This window comes from Sciurus vulgaris (genome assembly GCF_902686455.1).
Source record: "Sciurus vulgaris genome assembly, chromosome: 6".
Taxonomy (NCBI): domain Eukaryota; kingdom Metazoa; phylum Chordata; class Mammalia; order Rodentia; family Sciuridae; genus Sciurus; species Sciurus vulgaris.
This window is the reverse complement of record NC_136466.1, coordinates 8,719,333-8,744,815: the sequence shown is the minus strand read 5'-3', so window position 1 is coordinate 8,744,815 and position 25,483 is coordinate 8,719,333. Positions and strand designations below refer to the sequence as shown.

The window sequence follows — 25,483 nt, the reverse complement described above, 5'->3', positions numbered from 1 at the left end:
TTTGTTTTGGTTTGGTTTGGTTTTTTTTCCCCTCTCTCTTTCTTATTAAATTAAGAACATTCAACCTCTCACTTCAAGGAAGCACTTTGGGGTTCTCCTTTAGCATGTCTGAGTTGCCAGCATCACTGTTCTTGTGCTTTGGGGCTATTGTTAATTCAAATAAGGGCTGCAAACCCAAGCACTGTGATACCAAGATAGTTGATCTATCGAGATGGCTAATGAGTGGAGAACGGGAGGGTAACATATAGAGGGCGGATACGTTGGACAAAGCTGTGATTCATAGTCCAGCTGCGCTCAGAAGAGTGCACAACCGAAAACTTCTGCATGGTTTATTTCTGGGATTTTCCACATGGTGCTTTCTGACAGTGATTGACTACAGGTAACTGATAGTGGGAAACAAAACGGGAAAGGAGTCACGCTGGAGTTGGGGGTGTGCTTCCAGTTCGAGGGGAGGAGCTGGGTACCTGGGGTCTCCTGAGGCTGATCGCTCCTCTGTGGCTTCCCAGCGGTGACTAGTGCACCCTGCCCCTCAGTGGGTGGCAAAGTCCACACTGCCCTGCAGGAACGTGCCCGAGCGTCTGGAAGGAGCAGCTCATTCGTTCAGCCAACATTTGGGAGGAGCCAGACTGGAAACCGACTTCTGAGAGGGAGAGAGACACCGCCTGGGGCCTCGCGCTCTTGGGCCCTTGGTTCTTGGGGTTCTAAAAGGCAGGTAGGTGCCGCTTTCCCTGAGGGTGCAGACCGCACCTCTTGGAGCTCGACCACCCTCACCCACCCCTGGCCTGCCTGGGCACCGGGCACCCGGCCTGGCCCACGCCTGGGCTTGCCTGCTCTGGGGTCCCACCTGGACCTTCCAGATCAGACTCGGCCTGTGCCTCTCTCAGAGCGTTCTGTGGGCTCGGAGCCCGTCCAGCCTGAGGACCACTGGTCTGCACCCGCCTTCCCCAGGCCGAGGGGACCGCCTGCTGGAGGAAGCCAAGGACCCAGGAGGGAAGCTCAGGTGCAGACCCCAGGGGAGGGGCATGAGAAGTCAGGCCGCCCCGGAGAGGTGAGGCCGGCCTCCCTGGCGGGCAGGGACCGTGGGCAGGAAGCCCCCACCATGTCGCTGTGTCGGCCGAAGCCCACTGGACAGCCCCAAGGCAGCAGAGGGAGGCCACCATCGTGCAGGTGTCCAGGTCCCTCCCCGCGTCCCCAGGGTGAGACTGGGAGCTGCCATCTGCTCGGACCCCTGGCCGCTCCTCTGCATGCCAACAGGCGGCACTCGGCTGGAGGTCTGCAGACCAGCCAGACCCGGGCAGGAAGGGTCCCCCCTTGGATTCTGCGACCTGTCGACACCCCAACCCTTTGACCCCGAGTTTGCTCCCATGCCGAAGGAGGTGCTGAGGGACAGTGAGACTGGCCTCGGGAGTCAGGCTGGAGAGGAGGGGCGCGAGGTCAAGGGCCTGGAATCCTCGGGTGGACTTCCTGCTGGGGCAGAGGGCAGCCCTGGAAGGGGTTACGCAGGACAGAGGCCGTCGGATTTGCCTTCTCCAACGTGGTCTGAGGGGCTGAGCTGGCAGGAGGCCATGCCCCTGGCGAAGCTCCATGTGTCCAAGGTGCTGCCCTGACCAAGGCCCACTCCGGGGCTGTCCCTTTGCCAAGCACCTGAGCCTGCCAGCCCTGGGCGTCCTCACCTGTCAAAGGGACTGCCACCCACGGCTGAAGGAGGGACCCAGGTGACATCCACGGCCAGGCAGCATGCCGTCCACGGTAGCCATGATGGTCAGTCAGTGAGTCTGAGCGTGATCAGCGGGAGCCGCCCCACCTGGGCAGTGCAGCTGCTGTGGAGACCAAAAGCGGCATAGCCGGGGGCAAGCAGACCCTCGCCCTCCCCGGCCGCCCGTGGCCCCCGGCTGGGAAGGACGCTGCAGAGGATGCCCACCCCGTCCACCCCCGCCTCAGCCCAGTGCAGCCCAGAGGGCCCAGCTTCCTGTGTGGTGCCAGCACAGGAGGAGGAAATCGGGCCTCGCCCTGGGGCTGGAGGGCAGGAATGTGGCCCGCTGACGTCACTGCGTGTCCCAGTTCTGGGGAAGTTGGGATGGGAGGGGTTTCCTGCTGTGCCCTTGATCCCAGGCCTGTTCTGGGGAGCAAGCAGGCCCCGGCGTCCAGCAACCCAGAGCTTTCTCTGCTGGACGCCCCAGGGGTGAGCTCAGGGTCCTCCTCCAGCACAGCTGGGGGCCTGGGCAAGACGCCTGGCCTTCCGAGCCTCAGCCACAAATGGCGTAAGACGCGGATGTGCAGGGAACCTTGGTGATTCTCCAGGAACATGTGCGCTCCTACTGTGTGCTCGATCCCCGCTGACAGAGTCACAGGGTGACCCCGTCTTCCAGAGGAAGGCAAGCCCTCCGTCCGGAGCCGGCCTGGGGGTGGCCGGTCCTGCCAGCGTCCCCTGGCCAGGGGGCAGGGTACAGAGGACAGCAGACAGGCGTGAAGCATTTCCGGGGGTGGCTGCAAGGAGGTTCTGGCACCAGGGCTGTGGCTCAGGCCGAAGCCCGGGCCCGGGCACTTCCTGGCCCTGTGACTCAGTTTCCCCAACTCCAAAAGGCGTCACTCCCCAGTGTCTGCCCCACAGCCGTGAAGGGGCAGTGGGCCTGGCTGACCTGTGTCTGTGGGGTTCTCAAGTGCCACTCACCAAGGGCTCACTGTCTGGGTTCAGCCTCCCTGACTCTCAGCTGAGCTGGCAGGACAGTGGCTGATCCTGTGAACAGAGGGGGAAAGCAGGTTGCCCAAGACCAGAGCCAGAAAGCAGCCAAGCCAGGACGAGTGCAGGCCCTGCTCACGTCGGCCTCCGTCTGAGGGTCCTGGGTGGTGGGGGGCCCCTGGGCCCTGGACGGGTCATCACTGCAGAGCACATTCCTGGGATCTGTCCCCAGGCCCTCGAGCTCCAGAGCAGATGACGCAGGCTGTCCAGCCTCCCTTCTTTGGGGCTGCCTGTGTCCCCGGGGAGCCAGGTCTGGAGGCAGCTCCCCCACACTCCCCGGAGGGGGTGCAGGTTGTCATCCCTGGGTGCCTCTGTTTCCCCAGCTTGGATGCTGGGTGAGGGTGTGCAGGTGAGGGAGACCAGAGGAGGGGTCCCAGGAGGGCAAGGCCTCGGGGCAGCAGGGGTGACTGAGCGGCCGTGTGCTGGCCTTCCCAGAGTCTGCCGTGGCCTCCGATGGCTCCTCCCGCCCTCTCCTTTCCTCTCTGCCTTTCCCAGGACACTGCTTGCCCCACTTTGGGTCCACAAGACCTGGGTTAGAATCCAGACCCGGCCGTCCCTAGCCCTGGGCGGTGGGCCTCGCCACTCTGAGCCCCTGTTTCCTCGTCCGTCTCTCCAGAAGCATGGGGACCACGGCAGCCACATTTCCAGGCGGCTGGAGATGAAGACAGCATGTCTGCAGAGTGCCTGGTCCTGGCATTCAGCCACCACTGAACGGGTCGTGGCTCTTGCTCGAGGTCCTTGCTGGCGTTTATGTGCAAATGTCCAGACCATGGTGGGGCCCGTGGCGCCCAGGAGCGCGCCTTCCCTGGGCGCCTGCAGGGGGCAGCAAAGGCCCCTCCTTGGCGGCCCAGCGCGCTCTTCCCTGAGGGAGAGCGTCCCCCGTGGGTGAGGCCGGACGGGGGATGAGTGCCCTGCAGGACCTCAGGCCTGCTCGTCCCATCAGCACCTGCTTCCTGAGCACCCACTGTGTCCCCTCGCCCGGGAAGAGGCAGAGAGGCGGCCCGGGGCTCCCTCCCGCCCCTGGCTCCTCGCCCCTGCAGCCCCTCCTGGCCTCCCCGGGCCTTCTGCCTCCTCCTCTCCTGCCTCTCACAGCTTCTGCCTCCTCCCTCCTTCCTTTCTTCCTTCCTCCTCTCCGTTCCATGCCCTCCATGCCAGGAACCCAAGACAGGGAACAGCACCACGGCCATGCCCTCGGGACACCCCAGTCAAGAAAAGAAGGGGATAAGCCGATCAATAAAAGAGAGAAGAAAGATCCCTTCCCACCCTGCAGCACCTGGCAAGTGGACGAGGGAGGGAGGCGGGCAGCCGAGGAGCCGCAGGGGCCAAGGTCCTGGGGCAGCCCTGTCGCCGTGGGGAGGAGGCAAGACGCACAGACTGCGGGTCAGCTGACTTGCAGCGTCTGACTGTAGCCATCGTTAACTGAGCACTTACTAGGCTGCCGGCACCTGGACCATCCTGTTTTACGGGTGGGAAAATAGGAGGGGACACGGCCAACACAGGGCTTCGGGGTGCTGGGAGGCCCAGGCCCCTGGGGTGAAGGAGGAGGGGCGATGGAACAGGAAGAGCACGCGCGTGCCTGGGGACTTTAGAAGGAAGGGTCTACCGGGGAGTGACTCCCAAGGCCAGGGCAGCATGTGGCCGACCTGAGATGGAACCCAGGCCTGCCCAAGGTGGCAGCAGTGACCCTGTGCCCCAAAGCCTCGGGGCTGCCCGGGGCCCTGCAGCCTCCCTGGCTGCTGCTCCTGAGGATCCCGGAGCCCATCCTACAGGGTCCAGCTCGCATCTCACGGGCCCTGCCCACCGCCAGCACTCCCAGGACCCGGCAGCTGCCCCTGGTGGCCGGGCCCCATTTCCCCGCCTCATGATGCTCCAGCCCTCTGAAGTCACCCTGTTCACTCGTGTGCGCGTGTGTGGCCTCCCCGCAGCCCTGCAGAACCCCAGCCTCGTGCCTCAACCCAAGCCCCACAGCCCACACCTGCCACACCCACATGCCATTCTGCCTCTGTCCCCAGAGCTGGGCACTGGGCATGGTGCAGAGAGAGGGCTCAGTGAAGGTGGAGTACGGACAAGGGATGGATGATGGACAGGGGGATGGGAGGAGGGACAGAGGATGGACAGGCAGATGGGAGGATAGACAGGGGGATGGGAGGAGGGACAGAAGATGGCCAGGCAGATGGAGGGAGGTTGGGAGGAGAGCGGATGGTTGGAAGACTATGGGACCTGAGCTTGTGCAGCTCTGTGACCCACAGGAAGAAGGTCAGGGAAGAGACGCAGCAGTGACCAGGTCAGCAGGTCCTCTGGTGTGGGGCAGGGGTGGTGCCAAGGACAGGCTGCGGGCAGTTCTGGCAACATCCAGTTCCGTGTGCAGAGGAGGGGACCCCAGACCTACCGGATCATCTGCTGGACAGGGAGGGGCAGGCTGGGCTCCTTGGGCGGGAGCAGGATGTCAGAGCTGGCCACCATCCGACTCGGCCAGTAGCTAGGGGACCCGTACCCACACAGGCCCTGGACGAGGCCTGACACCCTGAGGGGCTTCGGTGTGGCCCCCAAAGCTGTGCTGTGCTTCCAGAAGACATGGGTCAGCCAGAAAACGGCAGGGCCGGGTAGGGGACTGGATCGGGGTGACCCCAGGCCTGGTCTTTGCTGATTGTGGCCGGGGGGCCTCCTCCTTGGAGTCAGGCTCAGAGATGGTTCTGGAAGCCTCTGGAGGAGGCTGGGTCTGAGGCCTGAGCCTGCTGCCTGGGCCTGGCGGGACCTGCCCCACGAGCAACATGGTGCGCTGGGCTGTCCTTGGGGGGCCTCGGTCGCTCCCCAGGTGCTTCATCCCGTGACACCGACCCACCTCCAGTCCTGCGCCCCTCACCCCAGCCCGGTGCCTGCCCCCCGACCCTGACAGGATGCACTGCCTCCTCCCTAAGGCCCCCACTCCCACCGCCGGGCATGCAGGGGGAGGGACACCTCCGGATGCTGCTCCGCTTCCCCTGCCCAGAGATTGGCTCTGGCCGGACGCCTTGCCCACCTGCCTGCTGCCATCCCCAGCTGGCCGACCACCAGGCCTCTCCACCAGACCAACTCCAGGCCTCGCTGGGGGAGCGCTGCTCTGTTGGAAGCAGGCAGAGGACAGCCCCCCGCAGCCTAGGGGTCGCACCTGTAACCTGAGCAACCCAAGGCAGAGGAGTTGGTGCAGGAGGAGCAGCCGCTGGGCTTCCAAGCCAGAGTCCGGGCGTTCTGGAGCGGACGGGGAGCAGCTGGGCGGGCGCTGCGAGGCCTCCGGGCTCCCCACACCCCCAGGTTCAGGTCCGCCTGAGCCGCGTGCCCCCGCTCCCCTGCAGCAGCTGACATCGCAACACCATCCCCGGACTCACGGCTGGTCATTCCGAGGGCATGGCCTTGGTCACGGGACCCTGTGGATGGCATGGAGGCTGGTTGCCCCACCAGGGCCAGCCTTGGACTTGAAGGGGCACCTCAGCTTCCCCCAAGGGGGCAGCTGGGAAGAAGGGGGTAGGGCTGAGAGAGTGACCAGGCCAGCAGGGTCCCCAGGACCTGTGTTCAGACTCTGCCCTGCCTCTGCCCTGTCCCCTTGAGTGAGTCTCCGCTGCTTTCCTTGTGCTAACAGAGTGGCTTCACGCGGCCTTAGACCCTCGGCACATCAGACACACCCACGCTCCGTCCCTGATCCTCCCAGACTCACCTGAGACCCTGCCAAGCTCCTTCCCTCTCTGGGCCTCAGTGTCCCTACTGCCTGCTGGGCTACCAAGAGTACAGGCATTTCAAGTTTGCATCTCAGCAGTGAAGATTGGGGCCAGTGTATTGACCTCTCTGGGCCTCAGTCTCCTCGCTTATATAACAGAAACCATAAAATCTCTACCTCACAGAATCACTGCAAAAATTCAAACAAGTTAAAGAGGTATAAAGCACTGGTTCCAGGCTGGCAAAAAGTACAGCCTGTTTGAGTCGGTTAAATAAAAGCAGAGCATTATTACCCCACACTCAGCCAGTCTGGTGGCAATTTGATGATTTTTGCTAAACCTGAGAGCACTCGTTCCGAAACTTCATCTGTGTTGTCAATGGGCCCAGTGAGCTAGACGGATACTGGAAGGAAATGTTGGATCGCCACCCCAAGTGGAAAACCGGAGTCACTTCCTACCGGGAGAAGGTCGTCATGAAAGTGAACACAACCAGCGTGGCCCGTGTTCGGGGCATGCTGCCAAGCACACCGCGAGCATTAACTCACATCCCCCACGTCCCTGTGAGATGGGCACCCCTCCCTAACCACCACGCAGATGGGGAAACTGAGGCACCCGACGAGGTCCCAGCTGGACAGCAACGGGCCCCAAGACACAGACAGCAGGAGTAGAAAGATGCATGAACCAAGGCCAGGAGGGGGGCTGGCGAGAGGTAAGAGGCGCCACCGCCGCAGCACCAGCGGAAGACGGTCTCCTCGGACAGTCGAGGATGGAGGAGAACCCAGGAGGAATGGATTCCTCGCTGGGCAATTTGCTGCTCTCTACTGCCAAGCCTGCGTCAGACCAGCCCGGCTAGCACGCAGGCCACGCTGGGCGAACCCCGAAGCAGGAGGGGCCCCAGAAGCACTTCACCCTCTCTGCCTCCCCTCCCCTGGCGTTTTTAGCTTAGGACATTGTCCAAGCTCAAGGCGGAGTTAAAGAGAGGAATTAAGAAAGTTGTCAAATCCAGTTGATTAAAATGGACAAAATCCTCATGTTAAATACACCCCTGCGTCCCTCAGTAATGGGGTGCATCCCGAGAAAAGCATTCTTAAGTAATCGCATCAAGGCCAGAACGTCGGAGTGTGTGCTTACGTAAACCAAGGCGGCTCCGGCAGCACAGGGTCGCTAGCTTCCCAGGACCGTAACAAAACGCCTGAGATGATCAACTTAAAAAGAGGAAATGCTTTGGGCGTGCAGTTTGGGAGTGTCAGGCAGACCCGCCGCTTTTGGGACTGTGTGAGGCAGCACGTCATGGCGGGGAGCGTGGGTAGAGCAAGCTGCTCATAAGACGTGGGAGACAGAGAGAGGGGCTCTGGCTTCTCTACTCCCTCTGCTGTCCACCCCGTGGCCGGAGGCCACCCACTAGGTGCCCCTCGTAACGTTCCTCCACCATCCTACGGCCACTGGGCCTTAGGGGGCACTTAACCAAACCGAAGCCCTGAGCAAAACAACAGATCCACCAATGTCCTTGGGATCAGTGCTGCCACCAAGGGCTGCCACCAAGGGAAAAGCACGCAGTGGCAGGCACGGCGAGGGGCCTGGGCTGGGCTGGGAGGTAGAGGTGGGTGCTCGTGTGTAAACACGCTTGAACACACGCCAGGGCCCGCCTCAGCGCCGGCTTCTGGGACCGCTGTTGCCTGGCATGTGAGCCCACCCACCACCCAACTGACTTTCTCAACATCACTGCCCCAAAGGGGCAGGGCACTCTGGGAAGGGGACATTCCCAAGGCTGACACAGGAGAGACAGGGACACCGGGAGCTCTGGTGTGGGCAGAGCACAAGGAGCAGGCCGGACAAGGCCAGGAGGGCGGCGGGCACAGCAGAGCCGCTGGGAGCGACTCCCAGGAGCCAGGAACGCTGTGTGGTGGCGGGGTGGCCTAGAACACGCTGCGCTAAGCAGCAGCCGCAGACGCAGCCTGGTGACAGAAAACAAGGACAAGAGAAGGAGGAGGGAGGACGGGGAGAGGAAGAGGCAAAGCCAAGGGCATGGCCTCCAGCCAGCGGTGACCCGGGGGGATCGGCAGGTCTGTAACTACGCACAGACCCTTCCCAGTGAACACGAACCCTCTGTCCTCCATGGACACGGGGACCAGCCGTCAGCCTCATGGACTAGAACGTCCCCAGCCTGGAGGGGAAGCCTGGGTGGAGGAGAGACTGGCAGGGGCTGGCATCTCGTGGGGCCGAGCCCACCCGGCCTCAGCTGGCTCTCCAGGAGCATCTGACCAGCCGCAGCTGAAGGCCGTGCCACCCCACCAGGCAGTGTGCCCCGCAGGGTCAGGGTCACGCCCCAGGAAGAGCGCAGAGGACCGGCCAGAGGAACGGCCCTTCTGACTGGAGAGGAAGAACGTTGAGTAGCCACTGGCCCCTGGGTGGGTTCTGGAGGGAGAGTGGGCCGCCCAGGACGGCTCGGGCACCCAGGGCGCCTACAGGAGCCACACTGCGTCAGGACGGCGGTCGCCATGCGGGACCCAGCAGTGAAGAGCCCGTGCTGCAGGGGGCGCTCAAAGGGTCACGGGACCAACAGGGACGCTGGCCCTCAATCCTGTCACCATTGACACTTTGGACCAGATCATTGATTGATTAATTAATTTGATCCATTTCTATTGATTCTTAGCAGAATTGGCAGCATCTCTGGCCTCTACCCACTGGAGGCCAGCGGCGCCCCCAGGTCTAACACCCCAAGTGCCTCAGACAGACCCCTGGGAGGCGCACAGCTGCTGCCCGCGAGCCCAGCCCAGGCGAAGACGGGAGGAGCCTCGGGAGCTACCCTTGCAACTCTGCAAAACTTCCGAATAAGACTTCTGGAACAGCTGACCCCACGCCAAGGACTTGGCCTTGAGTGGGAGGCCGCCAGCGGAGGGCGCGTCTTCCTCCAGCCTGGTCTTCACCCCGTCCTGCGAGCTCCAGGCTCCTGGTTCCTCCACCAGGAGCAAGTGAACAACAGGGCTGTCCTCCCCTGGCCAGCCGGCCACCGGCTTGGGCGTGTCACCCGCTGAGGGCCAGCACAGCTGAGGTAGAAATGGGAGCCCAGGCCTGGAGGGCAGGTAGGAAGGCTGGGTGAGGGCCCAGCGGGCGCTCAGCAACACCACAAGACCACCATGTAGCCTGGAGGCAACAGAGAAGGCCCAGGGCCTGGGCGCCCTGCAAATGTCAGGGCCCAGACAGGCTGCAGGCTGCGCAGGCCAGGCGTGGGGGAGAACCCGCCAGGCCCGGGAACAGCCAGCGCAAAGCCTCTGAGCTGGACTTCACCTGGCCTCTCATGGAGGCCACGTGGTCCAACCAAGGAGAGAGGAGCGGGGACCAGGCAGGGAGGGGACGGGCCACAGGGCAGAGCAGGAGTCACAGGAGGACCTGGCTTTTCCCCTTCGACTGAGGCAAGGAGCTACTGCAGGGTCTGAGGATGAGCAGGGGCTGAGCAGAGGCAGGCAGCCCCGCGTGCCCGGAGGCCCAGGGTTCTGAACCCGAGGCCACCTGCAGAAGGACAGCACTGTCTCCGGAAGCATCCGAAGGCAGAGCTGACAGCGCTTCCTGGTGGCTCAGGTCTGGGTGTGAGAGAAGAGCCAGGGTGTCAGGAGCTTCTGCTCTGAGCCACCAGAAGGCCAGAGGTGTCAGCCCCTTGGAATGGAAAGTCAGGTCGGGGAGAAACAACCTGCCAAGGTCACACGGGCCACTCTGCCCCGCTGGGGTCCAAACCCAGAGCTCTGGCTGGGACCCTCGGGGCTGCCTCGTCGGCCTCGCAGCCTGCCGTGGTGCCTCGCGCTGTTGAACTTGGAAAGGAAGGTGGTCAAGAGCAAAAGAGAGGCAGGGAGTCCCTCCCCAGACTTGGAACAGGATGGCCGCCAGGGCCGAGATGGGAGGCACAGTCTCAGGCACAGACCTGGGCTTACGAAGCACCCCCCATGAGGACAGCGAGCCCAGGACCCCCCGGGTCTCACCTTCCCAGGTGTAAAACAGGAAATGAGAGGAACTGCCGCTATTTACAAAGTAGGTCCGGACTTGCTCCACGTTATCCTACATGGTGGGTGCTGTTATCCCTGATGCACCGATGAAGAACCCGAGGGTCAGGCAGGCCCCTAGCTAAGAACTCACACTGCTGGGATTTGAACCAGAATCAAATGGACCCGGGGCCCTGACCACTAACAGCTGCTTTGCCCCACAGGCTGTCCGGAGAGGGCACACAGTGGGCCTTCAGCCCCTGCACACTCCCTCTCCCTCACTCCCTGCCCACCCTCGATCCAGCGTGGGGGCTTCAACCTGTTGGTCAGACTCCCAGGGAGGCTGGAGGGCTGAGGTGCTGAGGCCCAGCTGCGCCTGCATGTGGCTTGATGGCTTGGCCTCCTGCAGGCCCTCCGACTGAGGCAAGGAGTCCCGCCAGGTCCCAGGGGTGGGGTCAGCCCCCTTAGGCGGGGGACGGAAGCTGTTCCCCATCCCCTGAAGCCTTGGGCACGGTTGCCATGGAGAGGTGCCACCTGGCCTCCACGGTATCTGGGCTGCACAGCTGGCGGGGTTCCCCCGGAGCCCAGGCCTGGGCACGTCGGGAGCAGGCGGGACAGGGGCTGGAGATTCCCAGGGCTCAGCCCAGCCTCAGACAGAGGGCTGCACAGCGCCTGCGTCTCAGCGCCTCCTCCCAGCCCGCCAAGGACTGGCCGCCAGCCCCCATGTGCAGCAGCAGTGGCTCGGAGAGGCCTCTGCCGGGCCACCGGGGAGGCGGCACTGAGGCCTCTGCTCTTTCCCATCAGGCCTCTCCCTAAGTCCAGCGTAAGAAGTGTCCAGTCGGCTCACAGCACCGTTCACAACTCCAAAACACTGAGCACCCGAAGGTCAGTGTCCCAGTCCCCCACTTACTAGCCGCCAGGCCTTGGCAGCGACTTCATCCTCCGAGACTCGTCATTCTGCCATCTGTAAAGTGGGATGACACCGTCCCCACCCGCTGACCCGAGGTCCCCACACTCCAGGAGAGGGCCCACATCGGGGCAGCACTCATTAAGGCCTCCATCTTCCATGCCCCTTCCCTTCTCTACAACCTTCCGTGGCTCCCCTTTGCCTTCTGCATGAAGTCCGAGAGCCCCAGTCTGACCAGAGCTGACGGACGCACTCCGTCTTTCTTTCCCCCAACGTGGTCCTACACTTTGAAGAAGCACCAGCCTCGTGGAGGAGGCCCTCCTGGGGGTTGGCTGATAAACAGCTGGTTTCCCTGAGACGCTCAGCCTTCTGGGACCTCCGCCCTCAGGGCTTGCGACACGGACGGCAGGCCCCGGGTATTCTAAGGCTCCCACCATTTGCGGGCACTGGGAGCAGCACTTGGCGCCAATCTTGTGCCAGCCTCGTGGTAACTGAGGCACAGGCGCAGATGTCGCCCCCTGGATGATGGTACCTCTGAGTGAAGCAGCTGCCCAGGCCATAGGGTGAGGCCCAGAGCTTGGACCACAGGCCACCAGGAGCCACCCAGTCACAGAGACCGTCACTTCTGCTCTCTGCGTGGTCCACCAGGCCAGCAAGGTGCCGGCAGACAGGCCCAAGGCAGGAGTCACAGGCGCTGGAGGACAGGCCAGCACCTCTCACCAGCCCGGGCCAGCAGGGAGGGATCCGAACGCTGGTCGGGTCTTTGGGCTTTATCCAGAAAGTGCTGGGGAGCCACGGAAGGCTGCGGAGCTGGACAGGTGCTCAGTGCCGTGCGGGCACCTGGGATATCGGCTGCACACAGAGCCCGCACCCCAGCCCAGGGTCTCAGCAGGTCTGGGCGGTGGGGGAGGTCTCACCTCTGACAGGTCCCCAGGGACGCTGCAGAACCCTGGCCACGGGGACAGAGCGGGGCTCCCGGAGCACCTGCAGGGACCAGGCTACCGGAATATCCCGCCCGTCGCTTCACGCTCAGCTGCTGTTCTGCTCACACCGGGCGAGACCCTGAGCTCAGTGTGAGGTCACCTGCCCCGGCCAGCCTGTCCGCAGGGGCAGGGCTCCAACCCAGCATGGCCCCACCCCAGCCCCAAGGCAGGCCGTTGGGGGACGGAGGGGTCCAGGCTCCCCCCGGGCAGGCTGCTCCGACCCTCACCGGCCAGGACAAGTGGACGGGCCTGCCACCGGCCTTGGGAGGTGGAAGATAGATGTGGACATCTGCTCCAGGTCCCCGTCCCCGGCTGGACGTGAGCAGGTTCCAGTGGAGCCGTGTGCGGCAGCTGGTGATGGAGAAGGGTCAACAGGAGCCCCGGGCCCGAGGGTTCCCAGCCTGGCCTCAGGGCCTCCAAAGGCCGCACCGGGGATCCAGAAAGTCCCTGGGCTCCAGCGGGGTCCAGTCCTCAGCAACCCTGGAGGTTCCCAGCCTGGACGTGGCTCTTCTCTCTGAACCCACCAGACGACACGGCCCTGGGGGATGGGACAGGGGCTGCCTTCTGCCGCTCTCAAGGAGGCCCCGGCTCACTGTCCTCGTCCCCTTCCTGGCCCACTGACTACGCATCCAGTCTGGGCTTCTTTCCTCCTTTGGGGACTCCCTGCCTCATGGACCTCAGGCTAGCATGGGACGGCATCAGAAATGACCACTTCCTGAGCGCCTGCTGTGTGTCCTGCCACCGGCCCAGCCCCAGCGCCCTCTCCTAAGCACGACGGAGGGGACATGAGGCACCACGGACTCGGAGCCCTTCCCCAGCCTTGCTGGTCAGCACGCCGCCCCACAGACCTGGGGACCCACCGCCCGCTGAGGCTAGAGGCTGAGCAGAAGTGGCCGGCCTGGCGGGGCAGGACGCTGGCTTCTCCGTGGGCCTCAGACGGTGGACGGCACAGCCGCACTGGCCCGGGAGTGGGAGGCTGACTTGGAAGGGAGGCAGGTGGAAAACTGCTCCTCCTGGCTGTCCAGAGGGGACCGTGGAGAAGGCGGGAGGCCTGGCTCACTGAGCAAGGCCCGATGGCCTGGATGTTCCTGAAACTCTGAAGTCCCCCATGCCCGAGGGCTGCTGGGTCTGGAAATCCCATCCGTCAGCAGAGCAGACCAGGACGTCCAGGTGGCCCAACTCAATTGCCCAGCACCCCGGGGCTGCTCATGGTGGAGCAGGGTTCCAGCCACTGCTGGGCAGCCTGGTGGCTCCTCCTATGTGCAAGCCCAGAGCCACAGGCCTGGTGGACAGGGCAGGGCTGCTCCCACAGAGGTGGCCCTACAGGCCACCAGAGGGCAGGTTCCTGGCCCCGGGCTGCCAGGAAGCACGTGGGCAGCAGATGGGGTTTGCTGAGTTTGTTGGGCTGTTGCTACGGCCTGGCTGACCGAGCCGGGCCTCTGGGTGTTTTCCCTCTGGTTTCATGTTCTGACGGGAACCGGGCGACTCTGGAGCGAGTTCACGCAGCCACAGCGTTCCAGAGGGTGTTACGCTGCCTGGCACTGATCCTGCACCCGACAGCGAGTCCACACCCTCCCCAGCTGCCGGCTGGAGGCTGGAACATAAGCAGAGCCACAGGCTTGGGCCCTCAGGAATCCGCAGAACTTTCTAGAAGCTGACTGGCCTTCCGGTGAGAGGCAAGAGTCTTTGGGGTTGATTCTGAATCCTGCTTCTTGGTTCTGCAGCACTCCTCTCCACGCGCTCTGTACCAAAAGTCACCCCCAGCCTCCTGTCCCCCAAGGGCTGGCTGTCTCTGAGCCAGACTGAGGAGAAGTCCCCAGATATCCAGAGCACGGGTTCCCTTCTCCCCTCCACCTCCACCCAGCGAATCCCGCCCTTCACTCCTGCTTCTCTTCCCCACAGGCCTTTCTCCTCCTTCCTCCGTGCTCCGGAAGAGAAAGACCGAGTTGTAGGTCTCATAAGTAACTGATTTAGACATTTCAAAAACAAAATCACGGTATGCTTTCAGTGCAAATAGCTTGTCGAAGAGACACCAAGCAGAGAAAAGCATAAAGAGCTTGCGTGTGTGTGGGAGTTGGGGCAGGCCACCAAGGTGGGGACACTTGGGCAAAGACCTGTAAGGGAAGCACTGGCCCTGGAGCAGGACCCAGCAGTGCAAAGGCCCTGCAGAGGCTGGGCAGGGAGGCCTGTGTGGTTAGAGCAAGATGGAGGAGGGAGACAGGCGAGGAGCCCGGGGCCACACTGGGGAGCTGCTTGGAGGCCCTGGCTTAAGGGTGTCTTGCAGGGACAGCCCCGGAGGTGGGCGCGGGTCTGAGAAGAACAAAAGTGCCAAGTCTGAACCACGTGGGAGTGAAGGATGGGAGGCCGAGGCGGGAAGCATGGGATCTTGCAAGTGGATCTGCAAGAGCTGAGCAGGCACCACGGCGCTCACCCGCAAGCCCAGTTACCAGGGAGGCCAAGGCAGGAGGCTGGCACCTTGGCAGACCCCGTATCAAAATGCAAAATAAAACGGGCTGGCACGCAGCTCAGGGCAGAGCCCTGGCCTGGCACGCACGAGGCCCTGGGCTCCACCCCCGGGCAGCAAAGCAAGATGAAACAAACCCAGAGGCGAGCTTGGATTCCAGACGCCTGGAACCTCGCAGCCCTGGAATCCAGGCCCACGCCCGCCCCAGGCTGGCCCCGGGGCGATGGAGGGGTTGAGGCTGGGAGTCCAGGAGCCTTTGAGATGATCCTCTGTAGAGCCTCCAGTGCCAGCAACTTCTTTCCCCTTATTATAAAGTCACTTTGTCTTGTGACTGTGACTTGGCTTCCCCAATATTTTGTGTCCCTTCAGAAACCTTTGCCGTGTGCGGGGCACTGGGCTCTTATGCTACTGCTGCTGTTAGTGACCACGATGGCTCGCGTTCCACTCCACTGCCCAGAGAGGAGAGGCTCAGAGAGGGAGGTAGCTTGCCCAAGGTCACACCTCGGAGAAGCTGAGGTTTTCAGACCAGGCATCTGGCCCCAGAGTCTGTGTGTCTAACCACTGCCCCCACTGACCGCACACACACACATGTGCACGCGCACACACATGCACACCCATTCGCACATGTGCACACACAAACGCACACACATACACACACATGCACACGCGCACACACATGCACGCACATTCACACATGTGCACACACACATGCACACACATACATGCGCACACACGCACAGTACTGAGTGGAGAACAGGCTGGTTTGTGTGTGGCCTCCTTTCTGTGTTGATGCATTTGCTAGATAAATATTTATATGCACAAGCCAGGCAAGGGGCTGCCGGGAAGCCGAGCTGAGGAGCCCTGCTCTCCTGCGATGAGGGAGGCAGGGCTGGGGAGGCCGGTGAACGTGGCTGGCAGGATGCTCAGGGCCTGGGGAAGGAAGCCTCTCAGGCAGCCGGGTGACCCGGGGTCAGGTGGGGTGCATCAGAGCCAACGGCAGGTCCCAGGGTGCTCCGCTCTGTGTGGCCACAGACGGTCTCTCCCTCACTGTGATGGGAGAGTGACGCCCCTCGAGAACTTTCCAGAGGCTCATGAGCACATTCCCGGCACCAAACCCCTTACCGTTCTTTCCTTCCCGGCTTGGGGAACCACTGCCTCTCCACCGCTCGACGGAGAAACCCCGGGCTTCTGTTTCTCAGCTGGGCCTGAGGTCCCCCGTGCCCTGGATTTTGCTTTTTTTATTATTATTATTATGTCTGAGAAGTTCCTTTGCGTTTCCACAGGGCTGGGGAGGAAGGGCTGGCAAAGGCTGGGTGGTGGGTCTGGGCTGCTCAGCACCCGGGGCCCCGCCCGTCACTGCAGGATGAGGGTCCATGTGGATGCTCAGCCGTCACTGGACACGGCCGATCTGGGGCCCTGATTCCGAGCTTGCTCTGAGGGGAAGCCGGATCCCCGCTTCCTCCCTGTGGTAATGAGCTGCTCTCCCCAGGATGCGGGATCGGGGCTCTGCAGCCAGGCAGGCCCCTGACCCTGGACTCGGGCCCAGGGCCCAGAACGCAGCCCCCGGCCCTCCCAGCAGCTCTCCCACCAGCAACTGGCCAGGGGTGCTGAGGCCCTCTGGGGAGCAGCCAGTAGTGACCCAGCGGGGAGGAGAGCCAGGGAGGGAAGGGGGCGGAAGAAAACCCTTCCTCCTGCCGACGTCATCGGAATCCAGCGCCACGCAAGAGAAGGGGAGTCCTGACCCCCTAGAGGGCAGGACCCGAAGGAGCACAGGGTTCCTGCCTCCAGAAGCGAGAGGGATTCCACACAGACGCTTATTCTTTCTCCACCTTCTAAACGTTCTCCCTGAAGAGGTACCAACTACTCTTAAAATCACAAGAAAAAACCAGGGGTGCACGCCTGTGATCCCAGCTGCTTGGGAGGCTGAGGGAGGAGGATCGCGAGTTCAAAGCCAGCCCCAGCAACTTAGAGAGGCTGGAGGCAACTCGACGAGTCCCTGTCTCTAAGTAAAATACAAAAAGGGGCTGAGGAGGTGGCTCAGTGGTTAAGCCCCCTGCTTCAATCCCCAGTACCTAATCTTCATCATCATCGTCATCATCATCTTTTAAAACAGAGGAAACATTTTGTGAAAAAAGAAACTCAGAAATAGGATCTCCGTCTTCAGATGTGAGAAGTGTTAAGCGTGACGCTGAAAAGCAGGAACAGTCTGTAGGAGGACGCGACGCAGAAGCGGGCAGGGACGTGCAGGACCTGTGACTGAGCACCGGACCACGCAGCTGGGTGCCCTGGTGCAGCCCGTCAGCCCAGCAACCGGAGGCTGAGCTGGTGACCTCAAGTTCAAGGCCAGCCTGGGCACCTTAGTGAGACCCTGTCTGGAAATAAAAAGCGGAAAGGGCTGGGCTGTGGCTCCCAGGCAGAGCCTCTGGGTTCAGGCCCTGATGCCCCCAAAGCCCCCGCAACACAAAATATATATGATATTTGTGTGCAGAGCGGGTGCCTGTCCCACACAGGAAGTCCCAGGTGCGTAGGTGACCCCTGGACTTGCCGCTTGAGGCACGAAGAGGCCACTTGAGCAGGAAGCTGCGGGACGATGGAGGGGCGCATCCTCCGCTGGGGCCCCCGGAGCAGGGCCAGCGCCTGCGTGGGGGACTGCTTCACCCTTCCAGGTGCGGCTCTGAACCCTCTCTGAACCCAAGGCCAGCACAGCTTGCCAGCTGCAGGACGGTGGACCTGTGGGAAAACGAGCCAGAGGGGACTTGGTCATACTCCACGGGAGCACAGGACAGTCCCCAACAGCAGAGAGACAGGAGCAGGGCGCCCAGGACAGCCTCCAGGCAGACCAAGGTCTTGCAGAGCCGCCTCCTGCGGCCGCAGCCCCATCCTGGGTCCCCTGCGCCCTCGGGGGCTGCCGCGTGCTTGGCAGGGACTGAGCGGCTAGACCACCTTGTCACGAGTCCACCCGGGCCTTTTCACGGGCCCAGGATGCGTGAGGACCTGGGTTTGCCTCTAGCTCGCTCAGGGCCGGCGGGGCCGCTGCTGTCGGGTCGTCAGCGGATCCCAGCGCAGCCCTTTCAAACCCACTCCCGGCGGCCCAGATTTTGACTTGGGAAGTTTTCTCCTTTTGAAAGAGAGAGGATCGCACGTCTGGATCAAGAGCCAGGAGAAAAGGCACACCCGTGTGCGCGGAGGGTCCACCAGGGCCAGAGTGGAGGAGCCAAGTGGACGCGGCCAGCCGTGCTGCAGCCCGGGCCTCGAAACACCACGCAGGGGCCTCGAGGGACCACGAGGATGGGGGCTGTCCAGGCAGACGGAGCAGGCCGGGGGCCGTCGCGGGCCGTCGCGGGCTGCGCGGGCAGTGCCTGCTGCCGGCCGGGAGCCTCCTTCTGGGGCGACGAGAGCGGACCGTGGAGAGAGATGAAGAAGGACTGCCTCGGACCCCTCCCCGAGGACGTCATGCCACGTGGATTCCGTTTCAACAGAACTGCGCACCACAGAGAGAGGAGGGCACGGCCCGCTTCAGGAGCACCGAGTGTCGCAGAATGGGTTCCGCAACCCGGGGTCTGCTCGGGTCTGCGAGGGAATGTTTAGCGCAGAGCTTGGTCCTCAAGGTCCACCCAGAAGCCTCCCGGCCCCGTCCGGTAACCCCATCTGTGACCCCGGCCCTCCCTGCTCCACGCCCAGCGCTGCCCCCTCCTGTGCCCACGCTCCGCTGCTGCCGCCCGGGGCCCAGCGACGCCGGCCAGTGTTGTGCTGTGTTTGGAGGAGGCGTGTGCTCGGCGCCAGCGTTACCAGGCTCCGAGGGTGACTCATCCCATCTGCATTTTGGTTTCAGCCGCCTGAGCTGTTGGGCTGAAGGACCTCGGCCAGGGCGCTCCCCGCCCAGAAGGCCGAGCTCAGGCCGCCCCTGGTCCCGCGAAGGCCCGCTGAGCCCGCGGCCTGCTGCACACCACCCCGAGGACACGGGTTCTTGCTTCAGCAGAATAACCACAGCGACAGAGCGAGGGAAAGCCAGAAAAAGAAGCACGGCAGATAAACTCAGGGGCCCGCAGGCGCCAACACAGGTCGGGTGGCCTGGGGTCCAGGGCTCCACGTCCATGGTCAGCTAACACAGGTCCAAAGTGTGATCACATGTGAACCGAACATGTGCAGACCTGTCTTTTTACCATTGCTCCCGAAACAACTCGGCGCGACACCCGTCTATGCAGCACTGCCCTGTCCAGCACGGGGTGGTGACCACGGGGCTCGAGGGCGAGGCAGACCCTCAGGTCCTGGGCAGATCAGGCCCCTCACGGAGGGGCTCGGTACCCTGGCCTTCTGTGGCTGAGGGGTCCGGGAGCACGCAAGCCTGGCTGTACGGGGAAGAGCACCAGCTGGGTGGCAGGGAGGCCAGGAGGCTGAGGAAGAACCGCTGCAGGAAGAACAGCTAGAACGCTGACCAGGAACGGCCTCCTGGCCAGGCGCAAGGGCACCAGCAAGGCTGGAGCCGGGGCAGGCCGGCCGGGTGTCCCAGGGCCTCGCTGCTTTCCCCGTGCGGCAGGAAGCCTGGGAGGCTCATGGGAGAACAGGATCTGGCTTCATTTCCTAACGGCCACGCTGGCTGCTGGGCAGGGAGTGGACAGAGTGGGGTCAGCAAGGCTGGGACCAGGACAGGCTTCAGTCCCACCTGGGGCCTGGCTCCGAGAGGCCCCAGCTCTCCTGCTGCCTACAGGAGGCCGCAGGCCTGCAGGAGCCGCCCTCTCCTTCCAGGGCAGCGGGTGGCCATGCCCGCATCTCTACTGACCCCCAAATTCTCATGAGATCAGTCGCTATTATTGTTACTTACATCATTTACCTTTGAAGGAAATCACATCATAGCCGACAGTCGTGGCCTGTGAACAAATCACTTCTTTCTCTAGGCCACATTGATATATGCACACGGCTATTTATGAAGTTTTCAAACTAACATGTAAATATAACCTTAAAGACTAAAGATGAAGAGTGAAATTTTAGGTATAAAAGTTTACCAGGAACACATGAGGGTAAAACATTAATTATTTTTTCCAGTACATGGCAAATACGTGATTAAAAAAAATATATATTTAATCCCAGTACCAGTTTGAATCTCCTTCCTATGGTTTTGGAGACCAGCAGTACAAGTTACTGACTGTGTTACTTCCTGGCTGTGTGACCTTAAGCTGGTTACTGCACCTCTCTGAGCTTTGGTTTCCTTCTCAGGGAGGTGGGTATAATAATAATCTGAACTTATGTGCGAAAACTAAATGTGCCACAAATGTTTAAAACAGAGCCGCGCAGAGTCCTGGCCCCACTGATGTCGCCTGGGTATGTGAATAAATAGGTGGCCCTGAATCCCACCAGGATTCTGAGCACCTGTGGACTGGCCCTGGGTAGGCTGAGGCTCCAGACCCGATCGGAACAGCAGGCTGCTGACCCTCCAGCTGGGGACGCAGACAGCCGGGCCAGCTCACTGTGAGGAGGGCCGGGAGTGGACGTCGCGGGCCAGGGACCAGAGGGAGTAGGATTCTGCCCAGGGCAGGTGCTGCTCCATTCGGTTTCCAGGGATAATAATAGGGGTTTGCCAGGTGAACAGAGAGGGTGGGAGCCCTCCAGGCAGGAGGAACAGCACAGTGCAGGGGCCGCCACCAGGGGCAGCGCCGGCGGGACCTGGAGGACACACTCTCCCGTGAGGCTGAAGCAGACACACAGGACAGCAAGATGGCCTCCGCAGCGGGTGGCCCTGGGCCTGACCTTGATGTCCCTGTGCCAGCAGTCCTGGTCCTCCTCATCCCTGAGGGTCAAAGGAGGCCTCCAGGCCGGTCCCCGCTGGGTGCCCGCTGGCCCCACCTCACCTCACAGCCCTGCCGGTTGGGCCCAGCAGCCTAGCAATGGCGGGAAGCCTCTCCCACACGTCTACACCCCTGCCCGGCAGCAGCTAGACCTGCCGAGCCAGCCTGCCCTGGCCCGGTCCCACTTCGCCCCGTCCACACCCAGGGAGCTCCCAGGCCACTAGCTGGGAGGGCGGCAGGTGAGGTGCGGGCACCCTGTTGGGCACTGCTGGGAACCTGGGCACTGGGGCCCTGCAAGGAGCACGAGCGATCCCAGCTCTGTGGGAGGGCCTGCTTGAGGTCACAGGTCCAGACCCCTGGGGCCTGCTGCAGGCACATCCAGCACTCTCCTGCCCACCCTGTAGGCCCAGCCCATTATCGCCTCCTCCAGGAAGCCTGCCCAGACTCACAGCCTCCTCCCCCTGGAGCGCAGGGACCTTCAGGCGCCAGAGCGGAGAGCAGAGGGGAGGGGACAGACTCGGGTCCCGGTTTCTGCCCACTGGCAATTTCCTAATGAGCACATGACCATCTGCACACTCTCCCAGGCAGCGACGGCTGTCAGGAGTGGAGCTGGGCACCCGACGGGGTTGCCAAGCACGGCCTCGAAAAGCGCGTGCTAGCAGCCTGTGATCCCCACTATAACGGGAATCACTCTCTGGGTGCAGCACCCCAGCCTGTCCCTTACCCCCTGGAAACACGCGCAGACCATCAGGTGGCGGAGCACACAGGGCACGGCCTTTGCACTCAGACCCACTCAGTGTGACCACTTACCTGCTGTGCACCCCCACGAAATGAACGGAACCTCTCTGAACTTCTGTAGAAAAGCAGGAAGTTATCCATCTCACAGATCCTCTATGAGAATTAAGGCAGTAGGAAATGCCTAGTTTATGATAGGCCGGCAAGGACCCTTCGTTCCCTTCCTCCGACATCGGGAACCTCGCTTTCTCCTAACTTCCTGATGGTCTGTGTACAGAGGGCCACAGAAAGCCTCGGTCGAGCTCCAGACAGACTGGCTGCAAAGTCTTTAAGTCCTTGCTCCCAGAAGTCTGGGCTCCGGGACCAACTCTGACACAGCCACAGAGGAAGGTCCCCATCCGTGGGGCCATGCCTCACAGCGCCAGTGTGTGCCCGCAGGGCATGCTCTCGAGCACGGGGCGAGGCGGGAGACCCAAAGCAGCAGGTGAGCTGCAGGCTCACGGCTGGAACTTCCTCGCCTTGGCCCCAAGGGGAAGGAAGAGAAAAAAGGAAGCTTGGAGATGGTGTGTCTAGGGCGCGGCTGGGGACCAGGACGGAGACCATGGGAATGACATTCGCCCACGATCTCTGCCGGTCCAAGGGCACTGCAACTGGCACCACTGGGAGCAGAGGACAGAGGCTTACTGCGTACGCGCCACACGCACTGTGGGGCTCCGGGAGCACATCCCCGCGGACCACCCCCACGAGGCTGGCCAGCCCCTGGGGGGAGGGACGGGGAGAAGCTGGCAATGTCAGTTCCCTGGATGGAGAAGAGGTGGGCGTGGGGAGAGTCACTGGTCACAGCAGATTCTCGGGTACTTCCGGGTATCTGGCCATAGACATGATTCAAGCTGTCAAAACGCGAGCAGCCACCTTAAGTAAGACCTGGCGGAGCCGACACGGGACACGGTGGCTTGCTGCCCACCTCTGCAGGGGAAGAAACCGCTCCAGGAGGGCTCGGCCCAGGCAGCTGGTGGGAGCCCTGGCCACTGCCGAGTCTCGGGGGGCCAAACCCGCGGAGCTTCTCACTCCAGGGCGGCAGCCAGCAGGACCGCGCAGCCCTGGGTCCCAGCAACAGGAGGTTGGCGTTGACCCCATATCCCAGGCAGCAGGCTGCCGCAGGCCTGGCTCAGGGGGCTCATTTCAAACACTGGATTCTGGGCGGACAGAACAGCAGGTCACAGAGATGACCCTGAATCCCAGAAGAGCCATAGCAGACACGGCTCCTCATCCCACAGACTGCCTTCCACAGCAGGGCCTGCCGGCCAGGAGCCCAGGGAGCGTAGGGAGCCCGTCAGCAAAGCCCCCGACCCCAGAGTCCCACCTGGAACAGGGGTTCACGATCCGCCACCAGGCCCTGAACGGGCGATTCCTGGGCTCCACCAAACTCTCCTGGGTATTTTATAGCAGCTTTCATGTGTTTGGCTTGCTTCAGTCAAAATCCTAAGGAAGCGTCCGCTGAACGTCCCTAGGTCTCCTTGACTCTCCAGACCCCCTTTACCTCCGTATCATGTGTTGTCCCCCCCCCATCCGTAGAAGGGCTGTTCACCTACCTTAGTCTCCAGAGCGTCCCTCGCCCAAGCTTGGCTGCCTACAGTACATCCCTGTGGTGCCACCTAACATGTTCCTCCATCCCCTGCAGCTGCTGTAAAATGTGGGATGGATTAGGGGCTGGATGGATGGGGTCTGAGGCTTACAAGGCCATTTCACAAGCGGGCCGTGTTCCCCCAACCCGCTCAGATTGCCGGCTTGCGTTCTGAGGCCAGCGGCCGTAGCCACCCAAGGCCAAGACCCCTCCTTTACTAGAGGTGGCTCAAGGAGCCGCCGACCCTACGGCCCCTTTCGCATGTTGAAGCAAGGATCAGTCTAGAGATAGAAGCTTCCCCTCACCCCCAGGAAAGGCACTGAATTGTGACTGCTGTTTACAGCTTCAGTCCTTCTTGGTGCATGAATATGCGCTTGCAGTAGGCAGGGGCCTGTTCTTGCAGCCTCTGTCTCCCCACCTGTCACACGGGCATGCCGGCTAGCACCACTGAATCCCAGGCCCAGGAAGAGGGCCCTCTCTCATCAGAGGCTGCGTGCAGACCCGGGCCCCAGCCGCAGTCCAAACCCGCTGCTGGAAGCCAGGCCCCTGAGTGGCAAGGCCGCGGCTCCCTCCCGGGTAGCAGTGGGCACTGAGTGAGGTGACGCAGCCCGCGGCCTGGCCCTGCAAGCCGGTGTCCCAGAGGGTGCAGGTTCTCCCTCTCTCACACGCACACCCACCTCCGTGCAGCCTCGCGGGCAGCCAGCCAGCCGGTGGCCCATTGTTCAGCCACTTCCCCAGGCCGAGCGGGCGCTGGGAACTCGGGCCGCGTGGCACTTCCTGCCCCGCTGTGACGCAGCCCTGGGGAGGAACAGGGTCCCCAGGGGCAGGACGCATTCCTCTCATGCCCTGGCCGGCAGCACGCACGTCCGCACCTCCCGCCCCGCCAGCGCAGTGCCCCACCACTGGGCTTCCCAGCTGCTTGGGGACAGAGGCTCTGGGTGGAGGAAGGGAGGCAGACAGCACGTGCTCTCCCGGCCCCTTGAGCCCTTCCCGAGGCCTGTGAGGCCGCACCAGCCCCTCTGAGCCAAGGCAAGTGGAGCCCGGGGCCAACAGGGGGTGCGGGTGGGGACCCCAGTCTGCCTCTTCCCTCCCTCAGTCTGCCGGGCGGGGCGGGGGCATTGGGGTCGAGTGGCAGCAATTCTGGGGCCTTCCCACCACATGAACTCTATGGTCTGCACAGCCAGGTTCCCACCATCCCCACGAGAGCCACGTTGTGGGGGACCAAGCCACCACCTGCTGAGCACCTGCCGCACCGTGACGCCTCCTCACCTGAGCCTCAGGACAAGCTGGCCACTGAGGTGCGGTTCTGCCCAGGTCCGGGTCTGGAGAGGAATGCTGGCTGGATCCAGGTTCTCCTGGGGCCGGAGGCGCTGTCTCTCCCTAGAGTGTAAGCGGGACTCGGGCCCAGGACCAGGGTTTAAATGCTGGCCCCAGGCAGGGGTGCTGGCCCACACCTGGGATCCCAGTGACTGGGAGGCTGAGGCAGGAGGACACAGGTTCAAGGTCAACCCAGGAAACTTAGGGAGACCCTCAGAAATTCAGCAATACCCTGTCTCAAAATTAAAAGAAAATAAAAATAAACAAAAGGCTGGGGATGTTGCTCAGTGTTTAGACACCCCCTCCCCAGGAGTCAATGTCCAGGACCAAATTAAAAACAAAAGTTACAGCATGTTCTGCGCCTTGGTTTCCTCTTAGGTAAAACAGAGATGATAACAGTACCCTTTAGATTGTTTTATTGTGAACATTCTAGAAGGCAATACTTGTAGTTTGACTTATTGCTATTATAATTTAGCTCTTAGACTCAACAGGACTGAAAAGGGTCCTGGGCCATGAGCCATCCTGAAGGGTTTCCTGGGAAGGGGATTTTGGTGCTAAAACCAGGACAGTCCAAGACACACCGGGCCAGATGGTTGCTCCCGATGAAGCTGATGATTTTAAAGTCCACTTCATTTGGAAGGTCAGGAAGGGGGCCACTTTATGCCCTCTGAGCTGGTGGACTTTCCCATAAGCCCTTGGATCTCCAGCCTGGTCCCGGGCTGCACTCTGCCCTGGCCTAGCCAGAGGGAGACTGGACATGCCTGACATGGAAATCTTCCACGTCCTTCAGGGCGATCTTTTGGTGCCAGAAATAGTCGACAGGACTTGGGAGTCAGCCCAGGGCTCTAAGAATAGCACCCATGGCCCCTGGAAGGCCCGCACCACGTCAGCCCAGATGACCTGCCACTGACAAGCTGCCTGCCCTGGCCAGCACCTTAAATGACCACAATGCTGCTGGCCTGGCCCATGGAGGACACAGAGGAGACCAGCACCCACTCGGCCTCCCAGGCCAGCTGCCAGGCCTCCCACCCAGACACTCCTCTCCCACCCCGCACCTTCCTGCCTGCCCAGCCATCGCTGGGGGGTCGCAAGTGTCCACACCTGACAGTCAGCCCCCCACCGCCACGGGTGCTTCCACTCAACACACACGAACCGCCCCTCACGCCCGCTCACTCCAGCCAGCTCACTTCCCACTCAAAGGCCACACTCCCCTCTGCTCCCCAGGCTGTGCCTCCAAGTCCCGTGGGTGTGCGGGGGCGGGGTCAGA

The 25,483-nt window shown here is 62.4% G+C and overlaps 1 long non-coding RNA gene across 2 annotated transcripts; it reads right to left on the bottom strand.

Annotated features, from left to right (window-relative positions):
* LOC306663781 lies at positions 1-24,281 on the bottom strand. 2 transcript variants are annotated; one of them, XR_013764533.1, is made up of 2 exons: positions 24,169-24,281; positions 1-701 (listed from the first exon to the last, which is right to left on the bottom strand). It is a non-coding gene; the product is annotated as an uncharacterized lncRNA (long non-coding RNA). The 2 variants fall into 2 exon arrangements; XR_013764534.1 differs by lacking the exon at positions 24,169-24,281 and adding an exon at positions 1,674-2,983.
* Between the last annotated feature and the right edge of the window lie 1,202 nt (positions 24,282-25,483).